The sequence below is a fragment of the Marmota monax genome, unplaced genomic scaffold (assembly GCF_021218885.2).
Source record: "Marmota monax isolate L192 unplaced genomic scaffold, Marmota_monax_Labrador192_F-V1.1 WCK01_AAM20220418_F8-fsc00018, whole genome shotgun sequence".
NCBI lineage: Eukaryota > Metazoa > Chordata > Mammalia > Rodentia > Sciuridae > Marmota > Marmota monax.
Genome location: NW_026692201.1, coordinates 18,665,981 through 18,672,052, shown reverse-complemented (window position 1 = coordinate 18,672,052; position 6,072 = coordinate 18,665,981). Strand labels below are relative to the sequence as shown.

Sequence of the window (6,072 nt, the reverse complement as noted above, 5' to 3'; positions counted from 1 at the left end):
TCCATTTTACAGATTTATTTTTATATCTGCAAATTTCTAACAAGATTTGCTATGCTTGAATATTCTACAGCTTTTATAATTTTTTATTTCAAGTAATATTTTTCTGAGTACTATCTGATACTGTTATGAATTTTTTCAGTATTTGTACTCTCTTGAAAAACAAATCTTTGAGTACAAGTAAATGTATAATTTCCTCTTTTTGACCATAAGTAGACACGAATGATCTCAAAACATTTCACTCTTTACTTTCAATTATGTGAAACTATTAGTGAATAGGAAGATAAGAGTTTATGTTTTAAAAAACATGTTCATTTCAGACAATTTGTGGTCAGAACAAGAATTCCTAGAGACTTGACTGTATAAGCAATGAATTTTATTGAATAATATTATTTAATAATTTGAATAATTTATGGATTAAGAAAGTAAGTCTCAGAAAAATTAAGAGTCAAGTCACAGAACTAATGATTGGAATATTTAGAGTTGAATCCAAGTATTCTGACCCACTCAACTGAGTTAATCACCTTTCACTGGTAAAGACACTGTAATTAGAATTTTTGGATAATGTTCTCTAACACAGCCATATTTTAGATTTCCATTTGCAGGTCTCCAAATAATTTGTTCTTGACTATACATCAACATCTAGCCACTCACTTAAAGTTTTATTAGACAGGAAGTGATGTTCTATACTATAAATTTTTTTACACTTGTGCATATTTATACATAGAAATTTATCAAAAAATAACGTATGGTCTTTCCAAAGCACAACTCTCAGAGTGTTGCACATACCTGGTTTCACTGAATGTATGATATTTCTGGGTGCTGCTATATCCATTTGTAAATATTTTTATTTTGCCTAGTTTTATTGGAATTCTTTATAGTACTTATTTATTAACAATTGATTTAGGGCCCTCTCTCTCTCTCTCTCTCTCTCTCTCTCTCTCTCTATATATATATATATATATATATATATATATATATATATATATCTTCTCTTTATTGTAAAAAAATTTCTATGTAATCATGTAATATATTTCCTCATGATAATTTCTAATTCACATTTTTTGGGATTGCTGAATAATACAGGTAAAAAAAAACTGGATCAGCATTTTATAAGACATATCTGACGTTCCAACACCATGGTAAATCATGAAATATTTGGTTAGTCAAATATAATATTGTTTCTCTCCAGTTTTATTGCTATTCACTGATTCACTTAAAATAACATATAACTAGAAACATTACTATTACATGAAACAATAAATGTAGGGTTTCTGAAATTCAGGTTCATACAATTCTTTATATTTTAAGTAAAGTAAAACTGGCATAGGGAATTTGTTCTATTTACTGAATATATGTGCCTTTTATTAAAAACCTTACAGGGTGCGGTAGGGCTGTAGCTCAGAGGCAGAACATTTGCTTAGTTGTAGGAGACCCCAGATAACATGAAAAAAAAAGAAAAAGATGAAAACTGTTGACTGTATACCAGGTTCAGGGTTTTACCTTATGAAAGTAGGGTAGAGAAGGGGGACTAAAGAATGGGACAATGTTGATTAGTGGGTACTTAATTATTAAAAAATTCTGGTGGATTATTGCACAATACAGTGATTATAGATAACAGGAATACACTGTATATCTATCTGAAAAAGCTAGAAGAAAGAACTCTGTAAATTTCCAATATAAATAAATTATAAATGTTGAAGGAGACAGATAATGTTTAACCCAGTTTAGACATACACAATATATACTGGTATCAAAACATCACTTGGTACCACATTAATACCTCCAACTTTTATGCTTATGTGTATCCTTTAAAAATAAATTTATTTTTTTTTAAAAAAGAGTAATGCTGCCTTTTACTTATAAGGAATAGCACTTAGAATGCTAATCATTCTGTCACTGTTCACATGACTGCATCACTGTGATAATAAATAGAAGCATCAGTAGAGTTTTTTAAAATTTTTATTACTCCATTATTACCCACTTGCCATTCTTCTTTACCTATCTAAAGAAATAGAGACATTTGACTTTCAAACATGATATAATCATTAATTTATCAAATTCTTAATTAGGTCCACAATCATTGTAGGATTCTTTTCAGCCATATATGTGCTTCACTCAGTTTATAATCCCCTAAATGGCAGTTTGGAGTACAAGGCAGCTTTTCCTTAATTGTACCATTTTAAAAAGCAATAGAAGAGGTTTATTGATAAAATCAAAGGTCATTATGCTCAACACTACTTCATTAATACTTTTCTTCCCCTGTGAGATTCAATCTTACACTCTTCTTTTTTGGGCCTTCCATTTTATCAATATGATAACTGAAAATGAAAACTGATAAATACAGATAGACAATACTTACACAAAATTCAAAAGTCTATGGACTTATTCAATATTGTACAATAATTATTAATTATTAATACATCATTATGACAAAATTAGAAATTGTTCCATAATTGAAAAAATGGCTTAACATTAAGAATTTCATTCATTTGGCTTTACATACTTAAAAGAAAATTACTGAGAAAACATTTGGTACAGTAAACATTGATTCACTGTAAAACTTTTAGCAAACTAGCTATACCTGAAACATTCTTCAAGTCAATAGAGTTCTAGTTGGGCATGGTGGTACAAGCCTGTAATATCAGCAATTCGTAGACTGTGGAAAGAGGAGTATAAGTGACCGGCCAGCTCTAGCAATTTAGAAAAACCCTTAACAAATTAGTGAAACCTTGTGTCAAAATAAAAAATTAAAAGTACTAAGGATGTAGCTCCGTGTTAAAACACAACTGGTGTTATGGTTTAGATACCAGGTGGCCCCCAAATGTTTATGCATCAGTCAATGCAAATTTTCAGATGTAAAATGATCAGATTATGAGTGGTATAATTTAATCAGTGGATGAATCCACTGATATGCATGATCTGAGTGGTAACTGTAGGCAGGTAGGGTGTGGTTAGAGGAGATGGATTACTGGGGAGGGAGTACCTTTGGGTTTTACATCTTGTCTCTGGTGAGCAGGGCTTTCTCTTTGTGACTCCTGGTTGCTTTTCTACACTATGCCCTCTTGCCATGATATACTGCCTCATCTTCACCCCAGCGCAATGGAGTCTGCCTTCTATGAATTGAGGCCTCTGAAACTGTGAGCCCTAAATAAGCTTCCTTCTCTAACCTCCTCTACACTATTCTTTGTTAGGGTCTGTGAACAAGTCAAGATGGTGCCTGACATTTTGCCAGAGGGAGTGATTTGTGAAGTAATGCCAGGGAGCCATTAAGTGTGGAGATTCCTTATTGGTTGACTGCTGTATCTAGTTTGTGTTAATTAAGATAAGCTGTGTGGAATGTATATATACCCCTCCTGTCCTACAATAAATGGCTCCCACTCCAGCTGTATCAATCTACACAAGTTCCTCGTCACCCCTGGTTAGTTTGCCCAGCCAGCCGGGCTGCGGCAGTTCTTGTCAGATCTTTTTGTCACAGTTATTTAAAAGCTGACTAAAACAACTAGGTTCAATTCCTACTATAAAAAAAGTCAAGAAATTTCTAACTCCTATTATTTTTAATTGTGTCTTTTAAATTAGAATTAACACCAAAAGAAAAAGGAATTTCACTGTCACAATTCTGTTTAATGTTGTATCAGAAAGTTCTAGTTTGTAAGTATTGGGAAATAAAAAATATATTTCCATATTTGCAAATGATATAAATGAAATAGAACACCTACTCAGACACAATGGCTTTCTATTTACTCATAAAGAATGAAATTCTGTCGTTTTCTGGTAATCAACAGAACTGGAGAATATTACGCTAAATGAAATAAGTCAGACTGAAAAAGTCAAGGATCAAATGTTTCCTCTCATAACTTGGAGCTAGAGGGGGAAAAAAGAGTAAAAAGGGAGAAATCTCCTGAAAAAAGAAGAGAGACCAGTAGAGTTAAAGTGGGAGGGAGGAGATACAGGGAAGGGTAAGAACTAGAGGATAAAATTGATCAAATTATGTGCAGATATGATTATATCACAATGCATTTCAATTTTATGTATATTCAATTATAATACAACAACTAAAATAAATACACAGAAGTGAGACCAATAGGGTGGAGGAGGGGGATCAGGGGTGGAGACCAGTAGATGGAAAGAAGTAGTATGGAGGATTGAAATGTAGCAAACTATGTGTTTATGAATATGTTTACATGAACCTTGCTATTGGGTGTAACTAAAATGCACTAATAAAAAGTTGTTGTTTTTTTAATTTATCACATATTACTGCATTTCTGGATATATATATATATATATATATATATATATATATATATATATATATGATATTGAAGTGTTACAGCTCTTTTATAATTTGTGTAGCAGGCTTTTGGGCTGTTGCCAAATGATCCAGTTAAAAACAAAACAAATCAAAAATGATATTGAATTACTATAAACCAGCAACAGAAAGTATAATAATGATGATAGTAGTAACTAACCAATAGAGGGAAAGAGCATTATCATGAGTACAAAAATTCTATGTTAAAAACATCTCAGTCTGCATAGGTTAATCTATACTCAGTTCAATTCTAAGTACAATTTTATAAATCATCACAATGAAACCGATATCAAAAAATGTAAGGGTCAAGAATACACAATATAATTTTGAAAAAGGTAGAGATAAGAGTTATCTAACTATAAAAACTATATTCATTTAAAATGATATTGTTAGCACAGGGAAAGACAAACCAATGGGATAAATTTAACAAGTTGGTAACTGACCTACTTAATTAAAAAACCATATCCATGCAAGACATGGAATTACAGATAGATACTAAATATTTATAGCATTTTAACATAATAAGTGAAAAGATTAAGAATTGGGGCCTGGGGGCTGGGGATGTGGCTCAAGTGGTAGAGTGCTCGCCTGGCATGCACAGGGGTGCTGGGTTCGATCTTCAGCACCACATAAAAATAAAAATAAAAGATGTTGTTGTCCACCGAAAACTAAAAAATAAATATTAAAAAATTCTCTCTCTCGCTCTCTCTCTCTCTCTCTTTTTCTCTCTCTTAAAAAAGAAAAAAAAGAATTGGGGCTTGTGCGGTTTTAGAAATATTTGGAGTGATTAAAAAATGTTTTTTTTTTCTGTTTCTTTTAAATATTTTTCTATAAATTACTTTTTAAAAATATTTTTAATATTCAATAGTAACTATATAGAACATATAGTCATATTTTATGAAAGGAAACAGTAATTTATAAGTACTAATTAATTTTATTTCTTATTGGGAAAATAACCTAAATTTTTCTAAGAAAATAAATGTTTAATCTAAACTTTTATATTTGGGAAAATTCTAAAATGTTTAATTTTTTTCAATCTGTGCCTGTATCATTTTTGTCATTTATATGCTGTATTTTCTCTTTAGCACATCTTAAATTTTTCTAGAGGTTTATCTACTTTATTAAATTTATAAAGAGTTCATTTTTGGCTTTCTGGTTCCTCTTTACTATATGTTTGTTTATTATTTTCTTAAATTATATATTTTGCTTTTGTTAACAATTCCATAGTATTAAATATGGACTTGTTCTGTTATTTTACTCATTCTTTTTGGTACAGGGTATCAAATCCAGGGGCACTCACATACTGAGCCACATCTCCAGCACAGAGTCTTGCTGAGTTTCACAGGGCCTCCCTAAATTGCTGAGGCTGACTTTGAAATTGCAATCCTACTTCAGCTTCCCAAACCACTGAGATTACAGGCATGTGCCATTTCGCCCAGCTTTAGCTTTATTCTTTAGAAATATGATTACTTAAGGCTGTACATTTCTCTTGAAACATTCTTTAAGATCCATTCTTGCATTTTTTTCCCCACTGTTCAGTTTTTTAGTCCAAAATTATAATTGAGGCTGATTCAGATATTTGGGTGTAAGGTTTAGAGTTATTGGTGAGGGTTCTCTTCAAATTTCTATTATGCTGTTTATATTATTGTTAATGCTTATGTTATTTAAAATGTATTCTTTGAAATGTAGGTTTAGAGGCATATATTTCTTTATATCTAAATGTCTTGATATTCCTTTTAAACTATGTTCTTAATTTTTATCAGAAT

The 6,072-nt window shown here is 31.1% G+C and overlaps 1 non-coding gene across 1 annotated transcript; it reads left to right on the top strand.

Annotated features, from left to right (window-relative positions):
• The first annotated feature begins 4,319 nt into the window (after window positions 1–4,319).
• Window positions 4,320–4,382, top strand: LOC124082847 (U7 small nuclear RNA). The gene has a single exon (XR_006848509.1). It is a non-coding gene; the product is annotated as a U7 small nuclear RNA (small nuclear RNA).
• Window positions 4,383–6,072: the final 1,690 nt, after the last annotated feature.